The sequence below is a fragment of the Carettochelys insculpta genome, chromosome 7 (assembly GCF_033958435.1).
Source record: "Carettochelys insculpta isolate YL-2023 chromosome 7, ASM3395843v1, whole genome shotgun sequence".
NCBI classification, from domain to species: domain Eukaryota; kingdom Metazoa; phylum Chordata; order Testudines; family Carettochelyidae; genus Carettochelys; species Carettochelys insculpta.
In genome coordinates, this window is record NC_134143.1 from 30921617 (window position 1) to 30934937 (window position 13321).

A 13321-nucleotide genomic window follows, 5' to 3' on the forward strand; every position below is an offset into this window, starting at 1 on the left:
CTCAATTGCATACTCGCACAGGATCTTTATTCCAGAAGAGTTGACTTCAAAAGCCAAAACAGACATATAGGTGAGGTTCATTTGAAAGGAAATCCCAGTTTTAGAAGCACCCGTCTTTCTAATTTGTTCATGAAGAAGGGAGTTTTTAAAAGTGGGGTTTCCTTTTGAATGAACCCCATCTACATGGCTCTTTTGGCTTTCAAAATCAGTTCTTCCGGAACAGAGATCCTGTGCGAGTATGCAAACAAGGTATGAGATATTTAAATCTGTGCCTTATTTGCATTTCTGAGCTGCACCTCATTTGCATATTCCAGATCTCTTCTGGAATATTTTATTCTGAAATAATGCTGCTCTGTAGATGTAGCCCAAAAGCTCCCCGGCCGCTTTGCCTGGGTTAGCCCCAAAGGAGGAATACAGCTTGCTGATTAAAGAACCCTATATTACACTTTAAAGCCTAAGACTGTAACTCATTTGTGAGTCAATATTTGCTTCCTTTATCCTTATAAATTAATTTCTAGCTTCCTTTTCCCATTAGCAAATCTTCAGATAATTTGTTATAGGACTGGCTACAAGAGTGTGAGATGTAAGGTGCAACTGACCAGGGCTAAGTAATTGGTTCTTTTGCATTAGAAGTAACTTGAATTTAGATATGAGTCTTGGCTTTAAGGGCCATCTATTTCGTCACTCGTCACTGGTCCAGTGAATCTGGGCCAAAGCAGTGTCGTGTGGTCTACAGCAGTGTTTCTCAACTCTGCCCCCCCTTTTTTTTGTATAAAGTTCCCCTTTTAAAAGAAATTAGAAGTACTCCCAGACTTCTTTTGTGTACCCCTAAGGGTATGTGTACCACGGTTGACAAACAGGGTCCGAAGGTAATCTGGGTTTTGAAACAATTGCCATTCAACCTTTCCAGATGACTGTACCCTTTTCAGGAGTCAGATTTGTTTTGCATATCCCCAATCACACCTCACTTAAAAACTACTTACTTACAAAAACATGCAAAAATATCACTGAAAACTACTACTGAAAACTTGCTGACTTTCTACCACCTTATCAAATAAATGAATTGGAATAGAAATACTGTACTTATATTTCAGCATAAGGCATATGAAGCAGTAGAAACAAGTCATTGTCTGAATGAACTTTTCGATTGTACTGACTTCAGTAGAGTTTTTCAGAAACTAGGAAAATATCCAGATGAGCTGATGTGCCCCCTGGAAGGCCTTGATGGACCCCCAAAGGCATACATATGCCTGGTTGAGAAACACTGCCCTACACGGCCATTTCTGTGCTCTGACTGAAGCTGATTGTCTCGCTGGCCTCCCACTACAGATTTATGAGAATCTGACTGAAGTTCTGTGAGCAGGTAGCTGTGTGCATGGCCAAGGACTTGGTGGTGGCTATAGCAAATTCAGGAGACAGCTTACTCTGCTTGCAGCTCAGCAAACAAAATGAAAGGGTTAAATGCTCAACAGCTGAATTTGAAGCCAGGGGGCTCAGGGCTGCCAACTAGCTAGTCTTGAATAGAAAAAATTGAAACACAAGTCCAAAAGGTTTTGGAATAGCATTTGGGGTGGTCAGAACCCAAGTCTGGAGCCCCCAGGCCTGGTCCCTACCTGCCCTAGAATAACCGCTATGCTTGGTGGGAGGTAGCAGGTGGCACACCTTAGAGTTCCCCTTTGCACTGTCAGAATCTGCCCAGGTCCACTCTCTTCGGCCTCTAGGGCCTTGGCCCAGAGGATTTACTGGCCCAAGTTGGATAGACATGCATGTGGAGGGAAGGCAATTTTGGACTGAACATGAACCAGACCTATACTGCAATGTAGACGTACTCAGAGCCTGTAGTTCTGAATCACAGCCAACAACCCCCCAACCAAAACAGGAAAATATTTCCACAAAGCTGGCCAAAGAAAGATTGAAAAGCCTCCTGAGGAAGCCTGCAATATTCCAGCTGACAGGAAACAGGAGAGACGCTGAAAGCTAGGGCTGCACTCTCAGGAAGGTGCATGTATAAATGGCTATACACACACATTTTAGGGTTCAGCTACTTTGTAAAATCAGAAAAAGACCAAAACCCTGCAGCAGCAAATCTTGGAGCCAAGGTCAACTGACTTAGGCTCATGCTATGGGGCTAAAAACAGGGCTGAAGTCTGTTCTCTGAAACCCAGCAAAGGGGACAGATCAGAGATCCCAGCCCCAGGCCAAGCAGGAAAGTCTTCATTGTTATTTATGGCCTCATAGCACCAGATTAAGCCTTGATTAGCCTCTCATGCCACGGGTGTTCTTTGCAGTGGAGATGGTCCCTTGAAGCCTCATTCATGTGGCGAGCGTCAAGCAAATGCATGAGTCTATCACCTGTGGCCCCAGCCTACTTCATCCCCATGTCCTGGACACAAAGTGATGTGCCAGTAGCCTCTGTTCAGTCATAGACTATGAGGCTCTGCTGTAGATCAGAGTTAAAGTGAGTTGGAGAAGTCACATGGAAACTTGGAAGGAAATTCTACTCCCAGCCCAGTGTGACATTATTGGATTTTCAGATGAACGTGCAAACCATTGCTGCAACCACCCTTCTAGGTTTGCACCAAATCTTACGCCAAGTGGGCCAAGTGAGGTGGCTAATGAAAGCTGATGATTCTCTGAATCTGTTCATACCGCTCATATGTTTGTTTCGTTTTTATATGTGGGGTTATAAGTATAAGCTCTGTGAGAAATTTTAGTTTCTGGGAGTCCACAATAGGAGGCATGGCGACCTATTGTGAAAGGGTTGGTAGTCAACTGAAGCAGTACTTGACAGAGAGTTGGCCTTACCGTATTTCAGTCATCACCTGAGGCTCTAAGGTCTAGGGTGCTTGATGGTAGGTCCTCTCAAACATGCACTCTACTATGTACAGGCCAGGCAAGGCCCTCCAGCTGCCTCAGGAACTCATTTCTCATGATTGCACTGGTGATCTGTTTCTTGATGCTAGAATTAGCAGGACAAAAGCATTTTCCCTCTTACCCACTCAAACTGTCTGATCCTGAGTCCCCTCCTTTTCTCTCCTTCCATTCTTTTTTTTAAACTCTACCAGGCCTTATTCAGTCATTATACAGTCTGTGCTCAGCCAAATAAACTCCAACTGAAATTTCCCTTCCATGTGACTTCCTTTGGAAAACCACTGGGTAAAAAGTGAGGGCTGCATCCTTGGGTCCAGCCCAGATGCACTCCATGCCACCTTTCTGTTCCTCTGATCTTGGATTCACTGAGGTCAAATGGTCTCCCACTAAGCTCTCAGCTCCGGCACCACTCAGCCAAGTGCCCTCAATTCACCGGCTCTCTGCGTCACTCCTCGCTGCTCTGTCCCCAGGAGGAGGAAGGTGGTGAGCAAGAGGTATCTTTGGTTGTGGAGGATACAGTGGAAGAGGCAGTGGGGTTCCTGGGGAAAGTGGGAGAGGCACCAAGGCCCAGTTGTCTCTTGGTGAGTTGGTAGCAGTGCCAGAGAAGACACTGCCTTCCCTGGCCTGTTACGTCCTTCAGCCATGTTTTTATTATAGCAAAAATCTACAAATATTAGAGGATTTACCCAGCATTGCTTGGGTCCTTGAAGGGGCTCAAGGCAGGGGGTGAGGAGTGTAGGAGTTCAGGGAGGGAGCTGAGAGATGTGTATGCATGGTGGGGAGGGTGTCAGGGTAGAGGGTTAGGAGGCATGGGGGCTCAGGGCAAGAAGTGGAGGTAAAGGAGTCGGGGCAGGGGCTTAAGGGGATTTAGGGTAGGGGGCTCAAGACAGGGGTCTGGGAGGTCTTGGGAAGCTCCCTGGGGTAACCTGTGGAGGCAAGGACAGTGCTATTCCAGTGGCAGTAGCTCCCTGGGGCAGCTCAGGGTGCTGTGCTCAGGTGGCGGTGGTTCCCTGGGACTGCCTGTGGTGGCAAGGGTGATGCTGCTCAAGCAGTGGCAGCAACTTTCTGGGGCCAGCTGGCAGTAGCTCCCCATGGCTGGCTGGCATCATTTGCTGCTGGGATTTGCATTTGGACCACTGCTGTTACACAGAATATTGGGAATCATTAAGGAAGGAATAGATAATCGGACAGAAAATACCATTGCCTCTATATAAAGTCATGGTTAGCCCACATCTTGACTTCTGCATGCAGATCTGGTCGCCTCATCTAAAAAACGATATATTGGATTTGGAAAAGGCACTGAAAGGTGAACAGAAATGATTAGGAGTAATGAACATCTTCCAGATGAGGAGAGATTAACAAGACTGGGACTTTTCATCTTGGAAAAGAAATGACAAAAGGGTAGGAAGGGGTAAATGTAGAGGTCTAGGAAAACATTGACTGTTGACTACATCGATGTAGTTAACTTCAAAGTTAGTTCCTAGTGTAGACACACCCTTTAAAAAGCAAATGGAAAAAGTGCATAAGCTAGACTGGAGCAGAATGTATTAGCTCTGTCAGGTTAGGGAAATTTTTCTGTGAGCAAACTGGTCTGTGCATAGCACTCCTTCCAAGCTCACTAGCACAAAACATGAAGGAGGAAGGTGTGGAATCCTGACACAGCCACTACAGAAACCACTTTGGCACCTCAGTTTCTTGAGCACAAGCCAATCCTTTACACAGCGGGTGATCTGCTTCATCCTAGAACTTTAGACGAGCCACTACTTCAAGTCATATTCTATTTTAATAGCCAGGTCTTGAAAAACCATAGCCTGATGTTTTTAAAACCCCTGGGTGTGGGAAAGGAACATTGCCTCACCACCCACATTTTAGTGTCTAGGGACACTCTTTTAGCTCCCACAGACAGTAGTGTGGATGAGAGTTTGGGCCCACAACGGCTCATATTATCCTATCTGACAATTTCAGATGAAGGTTCAATCACAGTATTTACATAGAGGGCAGAAGGGAAGGGATGAACTTTCGGAAAGAGGTTATGGTCTCTGAGCACCACTTAGAGGTAATATAAGTCAGGACTAAGCAATAAAGATAAAACAATTGAGTGCAAGGAAGAAAAGAAAGAAGAGTAATTGAAATATAAGTAGTAAAATGGGAGAGGAAATAGAAATTGAAAAGGAGAATTAGAAATACGAGGGAAGGTTTCCTCTGATCACATGAGGGAAAACTCTTCACTTCGTACCAACTCAGTCTCATTTTATAGATAGCAATTCTGTATGAACAGTTATTTGAATGTGTAATTTCTCCTGTGTGTGTGCAAAACTGCACATGAAAAATAGAGGCCCACAATAACTGAGGCCGGGTGCAAGAAGTGCAGCAGAGCTCAGTTTGGCTAATAGTTACTGAAGACTGAACCAGTTACAATGTATATTCTTTATCCAAGAGTCAAAAGAAGACAACAGACCATTTACATAGGTGGTTATTTGTTGTTATGCATGGGACCAGTAGCAGGGCCCCATTGTGCTAGGCACTGTACAAGTGTAAGCCATTCGTCAGTGTGTTATACATCCCTTTCTGTACCCTGAATACCTCACAATCTGAAGAGAGAGAGACAAAGTAGGAATGGAAAAAGAGGTGCAGAGAAATGAAGTCTCTTTCCCAATGTCACAAAGCAGCCAAAATGTAGAGCCACATCGCAGGGAACGTCTACACTATTTAATACCAGCATAGTCATGTGGATCAGGAGCGTGAAAAGGTTTGATCTCTGACGTACATAACTGAATTGGCAGAAATCCCTTCTGTTGATGCAGCTTTTACCAGAACAGTTTATTTTGCTTGCAGTGTATGGTTTTACTAAACTGCAAAAGCATGACTTTACTGGGATAGATGCGTTTGTGCTACAAGAGTTTGCTGGTGGAGTATCCTCTGGGGGTAAAGGCTCTTAGTGAAGGCACGGTTCCAGTCCAATGTTTTTGCCCAGATTGCTTGTCCTAGGAAGTCAGTGGTGTTAAGCTAATTTACACCACATAGGCCGTGTCTACACTAGCCCCAAACTTCGAAAAGGCCATGTAAATGGCCATTTCGAAGTTTACTAATGAAGCGCTGAAATACATATTCAGCTCCTCATTAGCATGCGGGTGGCCGCGGCACTTCGAAATTGATGCGGCTCGCTGCCGCGCAGCTCGTCCCAATGGGGCTCCTTTTCAAAAGGACCCCGCCTATTTAGAAGTCCCCTTATTCCTGTGAGCAGATGGGAAGAAGGGGACTTTGAAGTAGGCGGGGTCCTTTCGAAAAGGAGCCCCGGCTGGACGAGCCATGCGGCGGCGAGCTGCATCAATTTCGAAGTGCCGCGGCCACCCGCATGCTAATGAGGAGCTGAATATGTATTTCAGCGCTTCATTAGTAAACTTTGAAATGGCCATTTACATGGCCATTTCGAAGTTTGGGGCTAGTGTAGACACGGCCCAAAAGAAAACACCGGTCATTCTCCTGAAAAGTTCTCTATTTTCTATATTCCTCCCCAGCAAACAATCTAGCTTTTCAAGACCCCTTTAAGAGATCACAGAGTAAATATTAGTCTAAACCTAACAGGAAATAAGTGTCTTCTGCCTGTGCAGGATTTAAGACTGTCAGTCCTTACTGTTTTTGGTTGTGGTGGGAAAGAAACAGAGAAGGGCTTCAAAAATTAAAAAGGAAAGGTGCATTTCTTTAGCTCAGCCTCATCCTTTACTAGGAGAAGAGCTTTTTTTTTGCCATTGGGAATTTATTTTTAAATAAAAAGCAAAACGCTGACCTTGGACTGAAACATGGACTTGCACTGAAGTCAATGAGAGCTATGTGTATGAAGGCAAAATTCAAGGAAGTTTTCAGTTGAAAATGGTATTCTCGTGCTGACACCTACCATCTTACAGAAAAAATTATTGCTGTGACGAGTGATATTTTCAGAAATGCCTACCTGACTTGCATGGCTCATCTCCTCTTCATTTTAAATGAGAATTGGGCATCCAAATTCCTTAAGGAGCTTTGAAAAATCTCAGCTGAATTACTTCAGATAAACTGTAATACTGGCTACTTTTAGGACAAATATTTAGATTCCTGTAAAGTCAAAAACTATTTTCCAAAGCTAATATTATTAGGAGTTACAAAATGAATGCAATTGAAATAGAACTTTTTTTTTCTTAAAGGAATACTTTTTTTATTACACAAGTCAGAAGTAAAAAGCCAGTATCATTTCCTGCCAACATTAAAGCAGGCTGGAAAGTGAGATACCATCCCATCACAATGGAGTTATCATTCCTTGTGTTTTTTCACAAGTTGTGTTACTTTTCAGCAAGCTGGCTGTAACCCACAGGTCACTGAGACAAATCTATTTCCCAGTTCATTCACAGCAAGAGGTTCCTCTTGCCCTCTGAACTCACACAGAAAATCTTGACCTTCATTTTAGCAGGGGGCTTTCACGGGAAAGCTCAGACCTGGAGGTTTTACTGGTTTACTTGCACTGGCACTTCAGTCTATCACTTCAACCCCAGCATGATGCTGCAGCCCCATGAAGCAGCAAAGGCAGGTCAGTATCACTCTGAGAAGGCTGGTGTCGAGAGGGCACCTGCTGCTCCCCAGCTCGGGTCAGCACTTCAGACTGTGTGACATGACCAGAAAGGTGAACCACTTAACCTTTGGGCTTGGCAAGAGCAGCTGGAGACTGGGTTAATCCAATGAGCCAAGTTTACAAACTACACTGGACTTGTACTGTGGCCCCAATTTTCTGCTTCCCTGAGTTTCCCTGATGGCTCCACACAGTGTGCAGCAGCAGTCAAAAAAGCAAATATGATGTTAGGAATGGTCAAAAAAGGGATAAAAACTAAGACAATATTTTTACTGCCCCTTTATAAAACTACAGCACTCCCACATCCTGAATAGTGTGCACAGATGTGGTCTCCTCACCTCAAAAAAGATATTTTGGCATTAGAAAAGGTTCAGAAAAGGGCAACTAAAATGATTAGGGGTTTGGAACAGGTCCCATATGAAGAGAGGTTAAAGAGACAGGGATTTTTCAGTTTAGAAAAGAGGAGACTGAGGTGGGGTACGATAAAGGTATATAAAATCATGAGCATTGTGGAGAGGGTGAATAAAGAAAAGCTATTTAATTGTTCCCATAATAGAAGAACTAGAGGACACCAAATGAAATTAACAGGTAGCAGGTTTAAAACTAATAAAAGAAAGTTCTTCTTCACTCAGCGTACAGTCAACCTGTGGAACTCCTTGCCAAAGGAGGCTGTGAAGGCCAGGACTATAAGAGAGTTCAAAGAAGAGATAGATAAATTCATGTAGGTTAGGTCCATAACAGGCTATTAGCCAGGGGGTAGAAATGGTGTCCCTGGCCTTTGCTTGTCAGAGGCTGGAGATAAATGGCAGGAGGCAAGCTTCTTGATCATTGTCTTTGGTCCATCCCCTCTGGGGCACCTGGCACTGGCCACTGTCGGCAGACAGGATTCTGGGCCAGATGGACCTTTGGTCTGAATGGCCATTCTTATGTTCTTATGCACTTTGTCCTGCACTAAATGGAGTTTTGTGTAGCTCTCTGATTATCAGTGCTGGCCCTGACATAGGAGAAGGTTAGAGCAGCCTATGGTCTGCCTCAACTTGCATCCTTTGGCGATGTTTCCTAGGAGTCTGTACACTACCTGGAAATTGCTGGAGTGCAGCTTGGTCCTTTACACTCCCAGTATGCTCCCACACCCCATCTCAGGGCTGGCCCTGGCTAAAGTCAGAGACAGACTACCAGACCTCATTGAACAATGGCCTCATGTGGTACAGCAGTTCCTATGTTCCAACCATTGTGAGCCTGTATCAACAACCAGACCTGAGCCTCCCTCCTGCATTATAGCCAGCCACCTGGCTGATGTATGATAGTAGTCTTTGGCCTTTGTAAATTCTCACTATACTCACTATACTATATAAGTCCAGGTATACAGGCCACCTCTTATACATTACATCTGGGACGCTGACCAAAATGCAGTCCTTCTTTAACTTCAACAACTTCAACGACCCTTACACTGACAGGAAGAACCACTGATATCTATTTTCTTAACCCGAATATTTTCCAGAGGAAAAGTTAAATCCACCATTTTGCTATGAACCTAAAAGCTCTACGTGAATAGTGGTTGTAGCACCCTACAGCACCTTTCATATATTGTGCAGATCATCAGCAATAAGAGACTATTCCTTCATCCCCTTCTTGATAGTTTCCAGAAACCACATTATAAAATATCTTAAACTCTATGCACATCTACTATATGGTATTCTGTAGAAAACAAAAAATAATCCTGTATACCTGAAAGTAAATTCCAGGTATGTGCCAGGTCAGAGTTAAGTTTATTTGTGGACACTTAATTAAATGATTATTTTCTACCTAAAATATTCTAATAAGTTTTACTCACCTTAACTAAATTGCACTTTTAACTATTCTTTGTAAAGTTCATTTCTGCCCAGCAACATGCTTCTTTCATTTTAATGAAAAATTTTCTTAAAAAAAAGCTAACCCAATGTGCTGGTTCACATAGTGCTATAAAATTTCATGAGGCAAGAAAGTTTATTGACATTTATTAAGTGCGGATTGCTTTTTAAACTGTTTTAAATAACTGAATTGGACTTGGGTGTCCCTTTCTCTGGCATCAGATTTACTTCTGCAAAGTGAACTAATTTGCAGTTCCTGGAAGCACAGGGGATCATTTTTGCAGCAAAGTAAATTTCTACCATTGAGCATTAATACTGCATGAGCAACGGGATGAGGCCCAGGTCAACTCCCACCCTTTACATATGGGACACTGACCAAAAAGCTGTCAAACAATTTAATTGTTAAACAATTTAATTTTTTCACCACTAGTTCCATTAGTAGTAAAGTTGAATGGAAACTGTTTTATGATCTTTGAGTAACTTCTCCATGAGAGACTCACGATAATTGTCTGACATCTGTCAGAACTAAGATTTAACAGATGCTACCAGAGAGAAGATCTTCATAAAAATGTTCATTCTGCAGTGGGATAGTTCAGCAGTTTGAAAGGCTGTCACAAGTATCTTGCAATGTACTGCTGGATTATTGAATGGTTCTGGTTTAGCTCTTGGCACACTTCTTCTCTTTTGATCCTTGGTTACTCCTCCAATTCCCATCACTGTTCTATAAATGAAAAACTGGAGACATATCAGTGGGTGAACTAAAGGAAAAGAGAGAAAACGTCTGACGTGACAGTAATTTACTTATGTCCATCTATCTTCCTAAGACATCACATCATCTAGGAGCAAGAGAAGATATTGCTAAGTAAGGGGATTATTCATTCTATAGTTGCTTCTGTAGGACACTGCCAATTCAAAATAATAAATTAAGCATCGCATCACCAGGCTGTCACTGGAGAAGGATAAAAATCAAGGGCCAGATCTTCGATAGACATAAGTCAACATACAGGTTATAACATCTGGGAAGTCCGGTACACCAAAGGAATGCACAGATGGCCTGCTAGGGCAGCTGGCTGGTGGCTTTGCATTAAAGGAGCAGTCTACAAAGTGCTTTTTTGCACCACAGCATAAGCCTGATGACTCATCTGTAAATCTGAGGCTCTCTGCAATGGAGAGCAATTTGAGACTTGGCTTTTTGGTTAAGCATTTGCTTGACTGTGGAGAGTTATCTATTTATGGGCGTGCTGCCCATGGAGAGCAGTGTTATATTTACTTTACGCAGTATACATTTTGTGGGTAATATGTAGTTGAAATATACAAAGAAACTCAAAGGATTTGGCCAGTGTAGCTAAAGCCGTAGGGACCTCCTCATCACCTCCTCCCTTCACTGCTCTGACTACTGCCCACTTGTACTCTGCACAGTTCACCAGTGCTACTACTTTTCCCACTGATGGGTTTTCTGTTGGGTGATAAAACGGGATACCTTCTCCCTGCTCATCTACAGCATCTCTGGCTTTTCTCTACCAGGAAGTGAAGAACCAGCACTAGGAACCAGCTGAACTGAGACTTCCTTTGTAACCAAGCAGAGTACTGATTGATAAATCATTTGAAGGGCCCTGAAGCCAGAACAAAATTTGAAGGCAAAACATTCTTGTTATATATTTGGCAGAATTATAGTGTCTCATGGATTGCAAGAGGAAGCTATAAACTGTCCTCCAAAGCCAGTGTGGAGGATAAGGAATTTCTAGTCTGAGAAGGTTTTCTGACTGAAGAATCTTTGACATGGCAGCCCTGCATAGCAGCACAGGTTCTCCTGAACCAATGGAGCTCCAGCTGCAGCATGTGAAGTGCAGGAGGGTTTAGAGTAGACGATGATGTTGATTAATGGATGTAATTCCCATCCCTGAAACAAAGAGTTATAGGATAAAGAGGAGACTCCTACAATATAATCTTGATCAATAATTCCTGTTTCAGCAATTGGGCAATTAGGTTTGGATAAGAGAGAGAGAGAGAAAAATCAAACATAACAAGGGAATTCAGGATTGCACTACAGATGTTTTTGACATACTGTTTTGTCCAAATAAGAGAATTAATCAGCTCAATAGCCTGGCCTCTTTTTCAAATCCAAGGCAGAAGGACATGCTCCAGGCTGAAGAACCACCATTAAGACTTACTCAAGTCTTAAAAAACTTTTAAGTTTATGATTTCATGTTGCTGTTTTGACATCTCTGCAGTGTTTATCCCCAGAAAAGTGCTCCAGAAGTTCCGACTGGTCCCCTCAAATATCAGCTCCAAGCAGGTTCTCTATTCGGCAGTGGAGACAAGTTGGTCCTTTGAGGGAGGAATTGGGATGGAGGAGCTATCACTTTCCTACACAACTCCCAAACTAGCAACAAATCTTCTTGCCTTGGCTGAAAACCTTAATGTTGCCAGTGTGAGCACTGGCAGCTCATAGACATCCCATGATTAACCAATACACCAAAGTCTTTCTCCTCTGTTGATTCCAAATTATAAATCCCATCTTATAGCAAAAATTCTCATTATTAGTCCCATACTGCATGACCTTGAAGTCTGCACTGTGAAATTTCATCCCATTTCCTTTACTACAGTTTTCAAAGTTATCTAGATCTTGTATGATATTCTGGTCTTCCTCCATATTGGTAGCACTTTTCTAACTTCATCCCATTCTCAAATTTTATTATCACACACTTTTTCTGTCAAGATCATTAATCAAAAATGATAAATACGACTATTCCCAAGACCAATTACTGAGTAATTCCACTAATAACCTTCCACAATTCACCTTTCAGTATGACCAATTGGAGTCTCTTCTTTAATTAGCTCCTTATCCACCTTCCAATTCTCATATTAAATGCCGTCTACTCCAAAGTAATTAACAATTTCCCATGTGGAATTGCATGCCTTACTGGACTCCAGAAATAATAATTTCATTGCATTTCTTGTGTCTAAAAATTAGCTGTATTGTCAAAGAAAGAGATCAGGTTGCTCTCTCGTGTAGAACCGTCCTGTTGATAGTATGGTTAAAGGCACCTGCTCCAGGCCTTGTACTTGGGGGGTGGGGAGGGCTGTGACAGCCACCCCAACCATCCAGTGCATGGGACCTGTGGGACCCAAAGCAGCTCAAAGGATTCTGGGCTCTGTGTGTGTGTGTGCTGGTGTGGGGTGGCCACAGGGGTTGTCCCCGCCCCGCACCACAACAGAGGGAATTGGAGAACACCAACAGCCTGCTCCACTCCACCCTTCTGCTTCACTGTGAGGGGGGTGGGGTAGAGTGGAGCAAGCTGCCAGGGTGCCCTGGATCCCATCGCCATGGTGAGTGCAGGGCTACCGACCCTTGATACTACCCTGTGCCTAGCCCCTGGTTGTCCCCCAGCTCACATTGGAGTGGGATGGGGTTAGGGACAGAGCAGAGGTAGGGTGAGGGTGGGGCCTGCTGTACGTGGTTGCCTCAGGTCCTGCACCTGGAACACTGTGGGAGATTGCCACAAGCCCCACACTCTCCTAAGAATGGCCCTGCTTGCATGATATAATTTTGTAACCCATCTTGTATTTCCAGTTACTGTTTATTTCTATGCCCTTAACTACCTTCTCTTTCAAAATTAATTCCAAGACCTCACAAACAATTGAGGTTAAACTAACAGGCCGGTAGTTTCCGGGATCACTTTTTTAACCTTTCTTAAAAATAGGTACCATATTATCAATTCTCTAATCACAGGGTACAACCTTTGAGTTTACAGATTTATTAAATCCTTGCTTGCAATTTTATGTGCCAGTTCCATTAATATTCTTGGGTGGAGGTTATCTGAGCCACCCAATTTAGTCTCAGTTAAACTGAGTTTTACTTTCACCCCGGGAGTCATCACTTCTACTTTCATATCCTTATTTCTATTAGCCACCATGACACTACCCCTGAGTTCTTCATTACCCTCACTAAAACCTAAGGCAAAGTATTTGTTTAGGTGTTGGGCCATGACTAGATTAGCTC